Here is a 17,139-nt window from a genome sequence, read left to right as displayed (position 1 = left end):
TGTTCTTCTATTGGTATGTACTCAGGCTTTATAGTGTTTGAAAGAATGTTCTTTCAAGTTCATATAAGAATGTAGCATTTTATTGCCAAAGTGTAGTAAATCTTTGTTTTCTAATAGACGGGTGATCACACTACAAGGCTGCATTTTTTATTTGCCCATCAAGTGGGCTTTTGGTGGAAATGACACACCCCAGCAGCAGGTTGTCCACGAGAGGGGGGTGGGATGGGGGGGCGAGCAGGAAAGGTCAAGTTGTTCTTCAATTGGTATGTACTCAGGCTTTATAGTGTTTGCAAGAATGTTCTTTCAAGTTCATATAAGAATGTAGCATTTTATTTCCAAAGTGTACTAAATCTTTGTTTTCTCACAGCAGGGTGATCGCACTACAAGGCTGCAATTTTTATTTGCCCATCAAGTGGAGTTTTGGTGGAAATGACACACCACCAGCAGCATGTTGTCTACGAGAAGGGGGTGGGATTGTGGGGCGAGCAGAAGAGGACAAGTTGTTCTTCTATTGGTATGTACTCCGACTTTATAGTGTTTGAAAGAATGTTCTTTCAAGTTCATATAAGAATCTAGCATTTTATTTCCAAAGTGTAGTAAATCCTTGTTTTCTCACAGCAGGGTGAACACACTACAAGGCTGCAATTTTTATTTGCCCATCAAGTGGGCTTTTGGTGGAAATGACACACCACCAGCAGCATCTTGTCCACGAGAGGAGGGTGCGATGTTGGGGCGAGCAGGATAGGACAAGTTTTTCTTCTATTGGTATGTACTCAGGCTTTATAGTGTTTGAAAGAATGTTCTTTCAAGTTCATATAAGAATGTAGCATTTTATTTCCAAAGTGTAGTAAATCTTTGTTTTCTCACAGCAGGGTGATCACACTACAAGGCTACAATTTTTATTTGCCCATCAAGTGGGCTTTTGGTGGAAATGACACACCACTAGCAGCATGTTGTCCACGAGAGGGGGGTGGGATGGGGGGGCAAGCAGGAGAGGCCAAGTTGTTCTTCTATTGCTATGTACTCAGGCTTTATAGTGTTTGAAAGAATGTTCTGTCAAGTTCATATAAGAATGTAGCATTTTATTTCCAAAGTGTAGTAAATCTTTGTTTTGTCACAGCAGGGTGATCGCACTACAAGGCTGCAATTTTTATTTGCCCATTAAGTGGGCTTTTGGTGGAAATGACACACCACAAGCAGCATGTTGTCCATGAGAGGGGGGTGGGATGGGGGGGGGCGAGCAGGAGAGGACAAGTTGTTCTTCTATTGGTATGTACTCAGGCTTTATAGCGTTTGAAAGAATGTTCTTTCAAGTTCATATAAGAATCTAGCATTTCATTCCAAAGTGTAGTAAATATTTGTTTTCTCATAGCAGGGTGATCGCACTACAAGGCTGCAATTTTTATTTGCCCATCAAGTGGGCTTTTGGTGGAAATGACACACCACCAGCAGCATGTTGTCCACGAGAGGGGGGTGGGATGGGGGGATGAGCAGGAGAGGACTAGTTGTTTTTCTGTTGGTATGTACTCAGGCTTTATAGTGTTTGCAGGAATGTTCTTTTAAGTTCATATAAGAATGTAGCATTATATTTCCAAAGTGTAGTAAATCTTTGTTTTCTCACAGCAGGGTGATCGCACTACAAGGCTGCAATTTTTATTTGCCCATCAAGTGGGCTTTTGGTGGAAATGACACACCACCAGCAGCATGTTGTCTACGAGAAGGGGGTGGGATAGTGGGGCGAGCAGAAGAGGACAAGTTGTTCTTCTATTGGTATGTACTCAGGCTTTAGAGTGTTTGAAAGAATGTTCTTTCAAGTTCATATAAGAATGTAGCATTTTATTTCCAAAGTGTAGTAAATCTTTGTTTTCTCACAGCAGGGTGATCGCACTACAAGGCCGCAATTTTTATTTGCCCATCAAGTAGGCTTTTGGTAGAAATGACACACCACCAGCAGCATGTTGTCCATGAGAGGGGGGTGGAATGGGGGGGGCGAGCAGGAGAGGACAAGTTGTTCTTCTATTGGTATGTACTCAGGATTTATAGTGTTTGAAAAAATGTTCTTTCAAGTTCATATATGAATCTAGCATTTTATTCCTAAGTGTAGTAAATATTTGTTTTCTCATAGCAGGGTGATCGCACTACAAGGCTGCAATTTTTATTTGCCCATCAAGTGGGCTTTTGGTGGAAATGACACACCACCAGCAGCATGTTGTCAGCGAGAGGGCGGTGGGATGGGGGGGCGAGCAGGAGAGGACAAGTTGTTCTTCTATTGGTATGTACTCAGGCTTTATAGTGTTTGAAAGAATGTTCTTTCAAATTCATATAAGAATGTAGAATTTTATTTCCAAAGTGTAGTAAATCTTTGTTTTCTCACAGCAGGGTGATCGCACTACAACGCTGCAATTTTTATTTGCCGATCAAGTGGACATTTGGTGGAAATGACACACCACCAGCAGCATGTTGTACACGAGAGGGGGGTGGAATGGGGGTGCGAGCAGGAGAGGACAAGTTGTTCTTGTATTGGTATGTACTCTGGCTTTATAGTGTTTGAAAGAATGTTCTTTCAAGTTCATATAAGAATGTAGCATTTTATTTCCAAAGTGTAGTAAATGTTTGTTTTCTCACAGCAGGGTGATCGCACTACAAGGCTGCTATTTTTATTTGCCCATCAAGTGGGCTTTTGGTGGAAATGACATTCCACCAGCAGCATGTTGTCCACGAGAGGGGGGTGGGTTGGGGGGGCGAGCAGGAGAGGACAAGTTGTTCTTCAATTGGTATGTACTCAGGCTTTATAGTGTTTGCAAGAATGTTCTTTCATGTTCATATAAGAATGTAGCATTTTATTTCCAATGTGTAGTATATCTTTGTTTTCTCACAGCAGGGTGATCGCACTACAAGGCTGCAATTTTTATTTGCCCATCAAATGGGCTTTTGGCGGAAATGACACACCACCAGCAGCATGTTGTCCACGAGAGGTGGGTGAGATGGGGGGGCGAGCAGGAGAGGACAAGTTGTTCTTCTATTCGTATGTACTCAGGCTTTATAGTGTTTGCAAGAATGTTCTTTCAAGTTCATATAAGAATGTAGCATTTTACTTCCAAAGTGTAGTAAATCGTTGTTTTCTCACAGCAGGGTGATCGCACTACAAGGCTGCAATTTTTATTTGCCCATCAAGTGGGCTTTTGGTCGAAATGACACACCACCAGCAGCATGTTGTCCACGAGAGGGGGGTGGGATGGGGGGGCGTGCAGGAGAGGACAAGTTGTTCTTCTATTGGTACGTACTCTGTCTTTATAGTGTTTGAAAGAATGTTCTTTCCAGTTCACAAAGAATGTAGCATTTTATTTCCAAAGTGTAGTAAATCTTTGTTTTCTCACAGCAGGGTGATCACACTACAAGGCTGCAATTTTTATTTGCCCATCAAGTGGGCTTTTGGTGGAAATGACACACCACCAGCAGCATGTTGACCACGAGAGGGGGGTGGGATGGGGTGGCGAGCGTAAGAGACAAGTTGTTCTTCTATTAGTATGTACTCAGGCTTTATAGTGTTTGAAAGAAAGTTCCTTCAAGTTCATATAAGAATGTAGCATTTTATCTCCAACGTGTAGTGTATCTTTGTTTTCACACAGCAGGGTGATCGCACTACAAGGCTGCAATTTTTATTTGCCCATCAAGTGGGCTTTTGGTGGAAATGACACACCACCAGCAGCATGCTGTCCACGAGAGGGGGGTGGGATGTGGGGACGAGCAGGAGAGGACAAGTTGTTCTTCTATTGGTATGTACTCAGGCTTTATAGTGTTTGTAAGAATGTTCTTTCAAGTTCATATAAGAATGTAGCATTTTTTTTCCAAAGTGTAGTAAATCTTTGTTTTCTCACAGCAGGGTGATCGCAGTACAAGGCTGCAATTTTTATTGGCCCATCAAGTGGGCTTTTGGTGGAAATGACACACCACCAGCAGCATGTTGTCCACGACAGGGGGGTGGGATGGGGGGGCGAGCGTAAGAGGACAAGTTGTTCTTCTATTGGTAAGTACTCCAGCTTTATAGTGTTTGAAAGAATGTTCTTTCAAGTTCATATAAGAATGTAGCATTTTATTTCCAAAGTGTAGTAAATCTTTGTTTTCTCACAGCAGGGTGATCGCACTACAAGGCTGCAATTTTTATTTGTCCATCAAGTGGGCTTTTGGTGGAAATGACACACCACCAGCAGCATGTTGTCCACGAGAGGGGGGTGGGATGGGGGGGGCGAGCAGGAGAGGACAAGTTGTTCTTCTATTGGTATGTACTCAGGCTTTATAGTGTTTGAAAGAATGTTCTTTCAAGTTCATATAAGAATCTAGCATTTTATTTCCAAAGTGTAGTATATCTTTGTTTTCTTACAGCAGGGTGATCACACTACAAGGCTGCAACTTTTATTTGCCCATGAAGTGGGCTTTTGGTGGAAATGTCACACCACCACCAGCATGTTGTCCACGAGAGTGGGGTGGGATGGGGGGGCGAGCCGGAGAGGACAAGTTGTTCTTCTATTGGAATGTACCCAGGCATTATATAGTTTGAAGGAATGTTCTTTCAAGTTCATAAAAGAATGTAGCATTTTATTTCCAAAGTGTAGTAAATCTTTGTTTTCTCACAGCAGGGTGATCGCACTACAAGGCTGCAATTTTTATTTGCCCATCAAGCGGGACTTTAGTGGAAATGACACACCACCAGCAGCATGTTGTCCACGAGAGGGGGGTGGGATGGGGGGGCGAGCGTAAGAGGACAAGTTGTTCTTCTATTGGTATGTACTCCAGCTTTATAGTGTATGATAGAATGTTCTTTCAAGTTCATATAAGGATGTAGCATTTTATTTCCAAAGTGTAGTATATCTTTGTTTTCTCACAGCAGGGTGATCGCACTACAAGGCTGCAATTTATATTTGCCCATCAAGTGGGCTTTTGGTGGAAATGACGCACCACCTGCAGCATGTTGTCCACGAGAGGGGGGTGGGATGGGGGGACGAGCAGGAGAGGACAAGTTGTTCTTCTATTGGTATGTACTCAGGCTTTATAGTGTTTGAAAGAATGTTCTTTCAAGTTCATATAAGAATGTAGCATTTTATTTCCAAAGTGTAGTATATCTTTGTTTTCTCACAGCAGGGTGATCACACTACAAGGCTGCAACTTTTATTTGCCCATGAAGTGGGCTTTTGGTGGAAATGTCACACCACCACCAGCATGTTGTCCACGAGAGTGGGGTGGGATGGGGGGGCGAGCCGGAGAAGACAAGTTGTTCTTCTATTGGAATGTACTCAGGCATTATATAGTTTGAAGGAATGTTCTTTCAAGTTCATAAAAGAATGTAGCATTTTATTTCCAAAGTGTAGTAAATCTTTGTTTTCTCACAGCAGGGTGATCGCAGTACAAGGCTGCAATTTTTATTTGCCCATCAAGCGGGATTTTAGTGGAAATGACACACCACCAGCAGCATGTTGTCCACGAGAGGGGGGTGGGATGGGGGGGCGAGCGTAAGAGGACAAGTTGTTCTTCTATTGGTATGTACTCCAGCTTTATAGTGTTTGATAGAATGTTCTTTCAAGTTCATATAAGAATGTAGCATTTTATTTCCAAAGTGTAGTATATCTTTGTTTTCTCACAGCAGGGTGATCGCACTACAAGGCTGCAATTTTTATTTGCCCATCAAGTGGGCTTTTGGTGGAAATGACGCACCACCAGCAGCATGTTGTCCACGAGAGGGGGGTGGGATGGGGGGCAAGCAGGAGAGGACAACTTGTTCTTCTATTGGTATGTACTCAGGCTTTATAGTGTTTGAAAGAATGTTCTTTCAAGTTCGTATAAGAATGTAGCATTTTATTTCCAAAGTGTAGTAAATCTTTGTTTTCTCACAGCAGGGTGATCGCAGTACAAGGCTGCAATTTTTATTTGCCCATCAAGCGGGATTTTAGTGGAAATGACACACCACCAGCAGCATGTTGCCCACGACAGGGGGGTGGGATGTGGGGGCGAGCGGAAGAGGACAAGTTGTTCTTCTATTGGTAAGTACTCCAGCTTTATAGTGTTTGAAAGAATGTTCTTTCAAGTTCATATAAGAATGTAGCATTTTATTTCCAAAGTGTAGTAAATCTTTGTTTTCTCACAGCAGGGTGATCGCACTACAAGGCTGCAATTTTTATTTGTCCATCAAGTGGGCTTTTGGTGGAAATGACACACCACCAGCAGCATGTTGTCCACGAGAGGGGGGTGGGATGGGGGGGGCGAGCAGGAGAGGACAAGTTGTTCTTCTATTGGTATGTCCTCAGGCTTTATGGTGTTTGTAAGAATGTTCTTTCAAGTTCATATAAGAATGTAGCATTTTATTTCCAAAGTGTAGTAAATCTTTGTTTTCTCACAGCAGGGTGATCGCACTACAACGCTGCAATTTTTATTTCCCCATCAAGTGGGCTTTTGGTGGAAATGACACACCACCAGCAGCATGTTGTCCACGAGAGGGGGGTGGGATGGAGGGCAAGCAGGAGAGGACAACTTGTTCTTCTATTGGTATGTACTCAGGCTTTATAGTGTTTGAAAGAATGTTCTTTCAAGTTCGTATAAGAATGTAGCATTTTATTTCCAAAGTGTAGTAAATCTTTGTTTTCTCACAGCAGGGTGATCGCAGTACAAGGCTCCAATTTTTATTTGCCCATCAAGCGGGATTTCAGTGGAAATGACACACCACCAGCAGCATGTTGTCCACGACAGGGGGGTGGGATGGGGGGGCGAGCGTAAGAGGACAAGTTGTTCTTCTATTGGTAAGTACTCCAGCTTTATAGTGTTTGAAAGAATGTTCTTCCAAGTTCATATAAGAATGTAGCATTTTATTTCCAAAGTGTAGTAAATCTTTGTTTTCTCACAGCAGGGTGATCGCACTACAAGGCTGCAATTTTTATTTGTCCATCAAGTGGGCTTTTGGTGGAAATGACACACCGCCAGCAGCATGTTGTCCACGAGAGGGGGGTGGGATGGGGGGGGACGAGCAGGAGAGGACAAGTTGTTCTTCTATTGGTATGTACTCAGGCTTTATAGTGTTTGAAAGAATGTTCTTTCAAGTTCATATAAGAATGTAGCATTTTATTTCCAAAGTGTAGTATATCTTTGTTTTCTCACAGCAGGGTGATCACACTACAAGGCTGCAACTTTTATTTGCCCATGAAGTGGGCTTTTGGTGGAAATGTCACACCACCACCAGCATGTTGTCCACGAGAGTGGGGTGGGATGGGGGGGCGAGCAGGAGAGGACAAGTTGTTCTTCTATTGGAATGTACTCAGGCATTATATAGTTTGAAGGAATGTTCTTTCAAGTTCATAAAAGAATGTAGCATTTTATTTCCAAAGTGTAGTAAATCTTTGTTTTCTCACAGCAGGGTGATCGCAGTACAAGGCTGCAATTTTTATTTGCCCATCAAGCGGGATTTTAGTGGAAATGACACACCACCAGCAGCATGTTGTCCACGAGAGGGGGGTGGGATGGGGGGGCGAGCGTAAGAGGACAAGTTGTTCTTCTATTGGTATGTACTCCAGCTTTATAGTGTTTGATAGAATGTTCTTTCAAGTTCATATAAGAATGTAGCATTTTATTTCCAAAGTGTAGTATATCTTTGTTTTCTCACAGCAGGGTGATCGCACTACAAGGCTGCAATTTTTATTTGCCCATCAAGTGGGCTTTTGGTGGAAATGACGCACCACCAGCAACATGTTGTCCACGAGAGGGGGGTGGGATGGGGGGACGAGCAGGAGAGGACAAGTTGTTCTTCTATTGGTATGTCCTCAGGCTTTATGGTGTTTGTAAGAATGTTCTTTCAAGTTCATATAAGAATGTAGCATTTTATTTCCAAAGTGTAGTAAATCTTTGTTTTCTCACAGCAGGGTGATCGCACTACAACGCTGCATTTTTTATTTCCCCATCAAGTGGGCTTTTGGTGGAAATGACACACCACCAGCAGCATGTTGTCCACGAGAGGGGGGTGGGATGGGGGGCAAGCAGGAGAGGACAAGTTGTTCTTCTATTGGTATGTACTCAGGCTTAATAGTGTTTGAAAGAATGTTCTTTCAAGTTCGTATAAGAATGTAGCATTTTATATCCAAAGTGTAGTAAATCTTTGTTTTCTCACAGCAGGGTGATCGCACTACAAGGCTGCAATTTTTATTTGCCCATCAAGTGGGCTTTTGGTGGAAATGACACACAACCAGCAGCATGTTGTCCACGAGAGGGGGGTGGGATGGGAGGGCGAGCAGAAGAGGACAAGTTGTTCTTCTATTGGTATGTACTCAGGCTTTATAGTGTTTTAAAGAATGTTCTTTCAAGTTCATATAAGAATGTAGCATTTTATTTCCAAAGTGTAGTAAATCTTTGTTTTCTCACAGCAGGGTGATCGCACTACAAGGCTGCAATTTTTATTTGCCCATCAAGTGGGCTTTTGGTGGAAATGACACACCACCAGCAGCATGTTTTCCACGAGAGGGGGGTGGGATGCGGGGGCGAGCGTAAGAGGACAAGTTGTTCCTCTATTGGTATGTACTCAGGCTTTATAGTGTTTGAAAAAATGTTCTTTCAAGTTCATATAAGAATGTAGCATTTTATTTCCTAAGTGTAGTTAATCTTTGTTTTCTCACAGCAGGGTGATCGCACTACAAGGCTGCAATTTTTATTTGCCCATCTAGTGGGCTTTTGGTGGAAATGACACACCACCAGCTGCATGTTGCCCACGAGAGGGGGGTGGAATGGGGGGTGAGCGTAAGAGGACAAGTTGTTCTTCTATTGGTATGTACCCAGGATTTATAGTGTTTGAAAGAATGTTCTTTCAAGTTCATATAAGTATGTAGCATTTTATTTCCAAAGTGTAGTAAATCTTTGTTTTCTCACAGCAGGGTGATCGCACTACAAGACTGCAATTTTTATTTGCCCATCATGTGGGCTTTTGGTGGAAATGACACACCACCAGCAGCATGTTGCCCACGAGAGGGGGGTCGGATGGGGGGGGGCGAGCAGGAGAGGGAAAGTTGTTCTTCTAGTGGTATGTACTCAGGCTTTATAGTGTTTTAAAGAATGTTCTTCCAAGTTCATATAAGAATGTAGCATTTTATTTCCAAAGTGTAGTAAATCTTTGTTTTCTCACAGCAGGATGATCGCACTACAAGGCTGCAATTTTTATTTGCCCATCAAGTGGGCTTTTGGTGGAAATGACACACCACCAGCAGCATGTTGTCCACGAGGGGGGGGTGGGATGGGGGGGCAAGCAGGAGAGGACAAGTTGTTCTTCTATTGGTATGTACTCAGGCTTTATAGTGTTTGAAAGAATGTTCTTTCAAGTTCGTATAAGAATGTAGCGTTTTATTTCCAATGTGTAGTAAATCTTTGTTTTCTCACAGCAGGGTGATCGCACTACAAGGCTGCAATTTTTATTTGCCCATCAAATGGGCTTTTGGTGGAAATGACACACCACCAGCAGCATGTTTTCCACGAGAGGGGGGTGGGATGGGGGGGCAAGCAGGAGAGGACAAGTTGTTCTTCTATTGGTATGTACTCCGGCTTTATAGTGTTTGAAAGAATGTTCTTTCAAGTTCGTATAAGAATGTAGCATTTTATTTCCAAAGTGTACTAAATCTTTGTTTTCTCACAGCAGGGTGATCGCACTACAAGGCTGCAATTTTTATTTGCCCATCAAGTGGGCTTTTGGTGGAAATGACACACCACCAGCAGCATGTTGTCCACGAGAGGGGGGTGGGATGGGGGGGCGGGCGTAAGAGGACAAGTTGTTCTTCTATTGGTATGTACTCCAGCTTTATAGTGTTTGAAAGAGTGTTCTTTCAAGTTCATATAAGAATGTAGCATTTTATTTCCAAAGTGTAGTAAATCTTTGTTTTCTCACAGCAGGGTGATCGCACTACAAGGCTGCAATTTTTATTTGCCCATCAAGTGGGCTTTTGGTGGAAATGACGCACCACCAGCAGCTTGTTGTCCACGAGAGTGGGGTGGGATGGGGGGACGAGCAGGAGAGGACTAGTAGTTCTTCTATTGGTATGTCCTCAGGCTTTATGGTGTTTGAAAGAATGTTATTTCAAGTTCATATAAGAATGTAGCACTTTATTTCCAAAGTGTAGTAAATCTTTGTTTTCTCACAGCAGGGTGATCGCACTACAACGCTGCAATTTTTATTTGCCCATCAAGTGGGCTTTTGGTGGAAATGACACACCACCAGCAGCATGTTGTCCACGAGAGGGGGGTGGGATGGGGGGCAAGCAGGAGAGGACAAGTTGTACTTCTATTGGTATGTACTCCAGCTTTATAGTGTTTGAAAGAATGTTCTTTCAAGTTCATATAAGAATGTAGCATTTTATTTCCAAAGTGTAGTAAATCTTTGTTTTCTCACAGCAGGGTGATCGCACTACAAGGCTGCAATTTTTATTTGCCCATCAAGTGGGCTTTTGGTGGAAATGACGCACCACCAGCAGCATGTTGTCCACGAGAGGGGGGTGGGATGGGGGGACGAGCAGGAGAGGACAAGTAGTTCTTCTATTGGTATGTACTCAGGGTTTATAGTGTTTTAAAGAATGTTCTTTCAAGTTCATATAAGAATGTAGCATTTTATTTCCAAAGTGTACTAAATCTTTGTTTTCTCACAGCAGGGTGATCGCACTACAAGGCTGCAATTTTTATTTGTCCATCAAGTGGGCTTTTGGTGGAAATGACACACCACCAGCAGCATGTTGTCCACGAGAGGGGGGTGGGATGGGGGGGGCGAGCAGGAGAGGACAAGTTGTTCTTCTATTGGTATGTACTCAGGCTTTATAGTGTTTGAAAGAATGTTCTTTCAAGTTCATATAAGAATGTAGCATTTTATTTCCAAAGTGTAGTATATCTTTGTTTTCTCACAGCAGGGTGATCACACTACAAGGCTGCAACTTTTATTTGCCCATGAAGTGGGCTTTTGGTGGAAATGTCTCACCACCACCAGCATGTTGTCCACGAGAGTGGGGTGGGATGGGGGGGCGAGCAGGAGAGGACAAGTTGTTCTTCTATTGGAATGTACTCAGGCATTATATAGTTTGAAGGAATGTTCTTTCAAGTTCATAAAAGAATGTAGCATTTTATTTCCAAAGTGTAGTAAGTATTTGTTTTCTCACAGCAGTGTGATCGCAGTACAAGGCTGCAATTTTTATTTGCCCATCAAGTGGGATTTTAGTGGAAATGACACACCACCAGCAGGATGTTGTCCACGAGAGGTGGGTGGGATGGGGGGGCTAACAGGAGAGGACAAGTTGTTCTTCTATTGGTATGTACTCAGGCTTTATAGTGTTTGAAAGAATGTTCTTTCAAGTTCATATAAGAATGTAGCATTTTATTTCCAAAGTGTAGTAAATCTTTGTTTTCTCACAGCAGGGTGATCGCACTACAAGGCTGCAATTTTTATATGCCCTTCAAGTGGGCTTTTGGTGGAACTGACACACCACCAGCAGCATGTTGCCCACGAGAGGGGGGTGGGATGGGGGGGCGAGCAGGATAGGACAAGTTGTTCTTCTATTGGTATGTACTCAGGCTTTATAGTGTTTGAAAGAATGTCCTTTCAAGTTCATATAAGAATGTAGTATTTTATTTCAAAGTGTAGTAAATCTTTGTTTTCTCACAGCAGGGTGATCACACTACAAGGCTGCAATTTTTATTTGCCCATCAAGTGGGCTTCGGTGGAAATGTCACACCACCAGCAGCATGTTGTCCTTGAGAGTGGGGTGGGATGGGGGGTCGAGCATGAGAGGACAAATTGTTCTTCTATTGGAATGTACTCAGGCTTTATAGTGTTTGAAGGAATGTTCTTTCAAGTTCATAAAAGAATGTAGCATTTTCTTTCCAAAGTGTAGTAAATCTTTGTTTTCTCACAGCAGGGTGATCGCACTACAAGGCTGCAAATTTTATATGCCCATCAAGTGGGCTTTTGGTGGAAATGACACACCACCAGCAGCATGTTGTTCACGAGAGGGGGGTGGGTAGGGGGGTGAGCAGGAGAGGACATGTTGTTCTTCTATTGGTATGTACTCAGGCATTATAGTGTTTGAAAGATTGTTCTTTCAATTTCATATAAGAATGTAGCATTTTATTTCCAAAGTGTAGCAAATATTTGTTTTCTCACAGCAGGGTGATCGCAGTACAAGGCTGCAATTTTTATTTGCCCATCAATTGGGCTTTTGGTGGAAATGACACACCACCAGCAGCATGTTGTCCACGAGAGGGGGGTGGGATGGGGGGGCGAACAGGAGAGGACAAGTTGTACTTCTATTGGTATGTACTCAGTCTTTATAGTGTTTGAAAGAATGTTCTTTCAAGTTCATATAAGAATGTAGCATTTTATTTCCAAAGTGTAGTAAATCTTTGTTTTCTCACAGCAGGGTGATCGCACTACAAGGCTGCAATTTTTATTTGCCCATCAAGTGGGCTTTTGGTGGAAATGACACACCACCAGCAGCATGTTTTCCACGAGAGGGGGGTGGGATGCGGGGGCGAGCGTAAGAGGACAAGTAGTTCCTCTATTGGTATGTACTCAGGCTTTATAGTGTTTGAAAAAATGTTCTTTCAAGTTCATATAAGAATGTAGCATTTTATTTCCAAAGTGTAGTAAATCTTTGTTTTCTCACAGCAGGGTGATCGCACTACAAGGCTGCAATTTTTATTTGCCCATCAAGTGGGCTTTTGGTGGAAATGACACACCACCAGCTGCATGTTGCCCACGAGAGGGGGGTGGAATGGGGGGTGAGCGTAAGAGGACAAGTTGTTCTTCTATTGGTATGTACCCAGGATTTATAGTGTTTGAAAGAATTTTCTTTCAAGTTCATATAAGAATGTAGCATTTTATTTCCAAAGTGTAGTATATCTTTGTTTTCTCACAGCAGGGTGATCGCACTACAAGACTGCAATTTTTATTTGCCCATCATGTGGGCTTTTGGTGGAAATGACACACCACCAGCAGCATGTTGCCCACGAGAGGGGGGTCGGATGGGGGGGGCGAGCAGGAGAGGGAAAGTTGTTCTTCTATTGGTATGTACTCAGGTTTTATAGTGTTTGAAATAATGTTCTTTCAAGTTCATATAAGAATGTAGCATTTTATTTCCAAAGTGTAGTAAATCTTTGTTTTCTCACAGCAGGGTGATCGCACTACAAGGCTGCAATTATTCTTTGCCCATCAAGTGGGCTTTTGGTGGAAATGACACACCACCAGCATCATGTTGTCCACGAGAGGGGGGTGGGATGGGGGGGCGAGCAGGAGAGAACAAGTTGTTCTTCTATTGGTATGTACTCAGGCTTTATAGTGTTTGAAAGAATGTTCTTCCAAGTTCATATAAGAATGAAGCATTTTATTTCCAAAGTGTAGTAAATCTTTGTTTTCTCACAGCAGGATGATCGCACTACAAGGCTGCAATTTTTATTTGCCCATCAAGTGGGCTTTTGGTGGAAATGACACACCACCAGCAGCATGTTGTCCACGAGAGGGGGGTGGGATGGGGGGGCAAGCAGGAGAGGACAAGTTGTTCTTCTATTGGTATGTACTCAGGCTTTATAGTGTTTGAAAGAATGTTCTTTCAAGTTCGTATAAGAATGTAGCGTTTTATTTCCAATGTGTAGTAAATCTTTGTTTTCTCACAGCAGGGTGATCACACTACAAGGCTGCAATTTTTATTTGCCCATCAAATGGGCTTTTGGTGGAAATGACACACCACCAGCAGCATGTTGTCCACGAGAGGGGGGTGGGATGGGGGGGCAAGCAGGAGAGGACAAGTTGTTCTTCTATTGGTATGTACTCCGGCTTTATAGTGTTTGAAAGAATGTTCTTTCAAGTTCGTATAAGAATGTAGCATTTTATTTCCAAAGTGTACTAAATCTTTGTTTTCTCACAGCAGGGTGATCGCACTACAAGGCTGCAATTTTTATTTGCCCATCAAGTGGGCTTTTGGTGGAAATGACACACCACGAGCAGCATGTTGTCCACGAGAGGGGGGTGGGATGGGGGGGCGAGCGTAAGAGGACATGTTGTTCTTCTATTGGTATGTACTCCAGCTTTATAGTGTTTGAAAGAATGTTCTTTCAAGTTCACATAAGAATGTAGCATTTTATTTCCAAAGTGTAGTAAATCTTTGTTTTCTCACAGCAGGGTGATCGCACTACAAGGCTGCAATTTTTATTTGCCCATCAAGTGGGCTTTTGGTGGAAATGACGCACCACCAGCAGCATGTTGTCCACGAGAGGGGGGTGGGATGGCGGGACGAGCACGAGAGGACAAGTAGTTCTTCTATTGGTATGTCCTAAGGCTTTGTGGTGTTTGAAAGAATGTTCTTTCAAGTTCATATAAGAATGTAGCATTTTATTTCCAAAGTGTAGTAAATCTTTGTTTTCTCACAGCAGGGTGATCGCACTACAACGCTGCAATTTTTATTTGCCCATCAAGTGGGCTTTTGGTGGAAATGACACACCACCAGCAGCATGTTGTCCACGAGAGGGGGGTGGGATGGGGGGCAAGCAGGAGAGGACAAGTTGTTCTTCTATTGGTATGTACTCAGGCTTTATAGTGTTTGAAAGAATGTTCTTTCAAGTTCGTATAAAAATGTAGCATTTTATTTCCAAAGTGTAGTAAATCTTTGTTTTCTCACAGCAGGGTGATTGCACTACAAGGCTGCAATTTTTATTTGCCCATCAAGTGGGCTTTTGGTGGAAATGACACACAACCAGCAGCATGTTGTACACGAGAGGGGGGTGGGATGGGAGGGCGAGCAGAAGAGTACAAGTTGTTCTTCTATTGGTATGTACTCAGGATTTATAGTGTTTTAAAGAATGTTCTTTCAAGTTCATATAAGAATGTAGCATTTTATTTCCAAAGTGTAGTAAATATTTGTTTTCTCACAGCAGGGTGATCGCAGTACAAGGCTGCAATTTTTATTTGCCCAACAAGTGGGCTTTTGGTGGAAATGACACACCACCAGCAGCATGTTGTCCACGAGAGGGGGGTGGGATGGGTGGGCGAACAGGAGAGGACAAGTTGTACTTCTATTGGTATGTACTCAGTCTTTATAGTGTTTGAAAGAATGTTCTTTCAAGTTCATATAAGAATGTAGCATTTTATTTCCAAAGTGTAGTAAATCTTTGTTTTCTCACAGCAGGGTGATCGCACTACAAGGCTGCAATTTTTATTTGCCCATCAAGTGGGCTTTTGGTGGAAATGACACACCACCAGCAGCATGTTTTCCACGAGAGGGGGGTGGGATGCGGGGGCGAGCGTAAGAGGACAAGTTGTTCCTCTATTGGTATGTACTCAGGCTTTATAGTGTTTGAAAAAATGTTCTTTCAAGTTCATATAAGAATGTAGCATTTTATTTCCAAAGTGTAGTAAATCTTTGTTTTCTCACAGCAGGGTGAACGCACTACAAGGCTGCAATTTTTATTTGCCCATCAAGTGGGCTTTTGGTGGAAATGACACACCACCAGCTGCATGTTGCCCACGAGAGGGGGGTGGAATGGGGGGTGAGCGTAAGAGGACAAGTTGTTCTTCTATTGGTATGTACCCAGGATTTATAGTGTTTGAAAGAATGTTCTTTCAAGTTCATATAAGAATGTAGCATTTTATTTCCAAAGTGTAGTAAATCTTTGTTTTCTCACAGCAGGGTGATCGCACTACAAGACTGCAATTTTTATTTGCCCATCATGTGGGCTTTTGGTGGAAATGACACACCACCAGCAGCATGTTGCCCACGAGAGGGGGGTCGGATGGGGGGGGCGAGCAGGAGAGGGAAAGTTGTTCTTCTATTGGTATGTACTCAGGTTTTATAGTGTATGAAATAATGTTCCTTCAAGTTCATATAAGAATGTAGCATTTTATTTCCAAAGTGTAGTAAATCTTTGTTTTCTCACAGCAGGGTGATCGCACTACAAGGCTGCAATTTTTCTTTGCCCATCAAGTGGGCTTCTGGTGGAAATGACACACCACCAGCATCATGTTGTCCACGAGAGGGGGGTGGGATGGGGGGGCGAGCAGGAGAGAACAAGTGGTTCTTCTATTGGTATGTACTCAGGCTTTATAGTGTTTGAAAGAATGTTCTTCCAAGTTCATATAAGAATGTAGCATTTTATTTCCAAAGTGTAGTAAATCTTTGTTTTCTCACAGCAGGATGATCGCACTACAAGGCTGCAATTTTTATTTGCCCATGAAGTGGGCTTTTGGTGGAAATGACACACCACCAGCAGCATGTTGTCCACGAGATGGGGGTGGGATGGGGGGGCAAGCAGGAGAGGACAAGTTGTTCTTCTATTGGTATGTACTCAGGCTTCATAGTGTTTGAAAGAATGTTCTTTCAAGTTCGTATAAGAATGTAGCGTTTTATTTCCAATGTGTAGTAAATCTTTGTTTTCTCACAGCAGGGTGATCGCACTACAAGGCTGCAATTTTTATTTGCCCATCAAATGGGCTTTTGGTGGAAATGACACACCACCAGCAGCATGTTGTCCACGAGAGGGGGGTGGGATGGGGGGGCAAGCAGGAGAGGACAAGTTGTTCTTCTATTGGTATGTACTCCGGCTTTATAGTGTTTGAAAGAATGTTCTTTCAAGTTCGTATAAGAATGTAGCATTTTATTTCCAAAGTGTACTAAATCTTTGTTTTCTCACAGCAGGGTGATCGCACTACAACACTGCAATTTTTATTTGCCCATCAAGTGGGCTTTTGGTGGAAATGACACACCACCAGCAGCATGTTGTCCACGAGAGGGGGGTGGGATGGGGGGCAAGCAGGAGAGGACAAGTTGTTCTTCTATTGGTATGTACTCAGGCTTTATAATGTTTGAAAGAATGTTCTTTCAAGTTCGTATAAGAATGTAGCATTTTATTTCCAAAGTGTAGTAAATCTTTGTTTTCTCACAGCAGGGTGATTGCACTACAAGGCTGCAATTTTTATTTGCCCATCAAGTGGGCTTTTGGTGGAAATGACACACAACCAACAGCATGTTGTACACGAGAGGGGGGTGGGATGGGAGGGCGAGCAGAAGAGTACAAGTTGTTCTTCTATTGGTATGTACTCAGCCTTTATAGTGTTTTAAAGAATGTTCTTTCAAGTTCATATAAGAATGTAGC

The sequence above is a fragment of the Schistocerca serialis genome, unplaced genomic scaffold (genome assembly GCF_023864345.2).
Source record: "Schistocerca serialis cubense isolate TAMUIC-IGC-003099 unplaced genomic scaffold, iqSchSeri2.2 HiC_scaffold_1393, whole genome shotgun sequence".
Classification (NCBI taxonomy): domain Eukaryota; kingdom Metazoa; phylum Arthropoda; class Insecta; order Orthoptera; family Acrididae; genus Schistocerca; species Schistocerca serialis.
Note: the sequence above shows the minus strand (reverse complement) of the source record.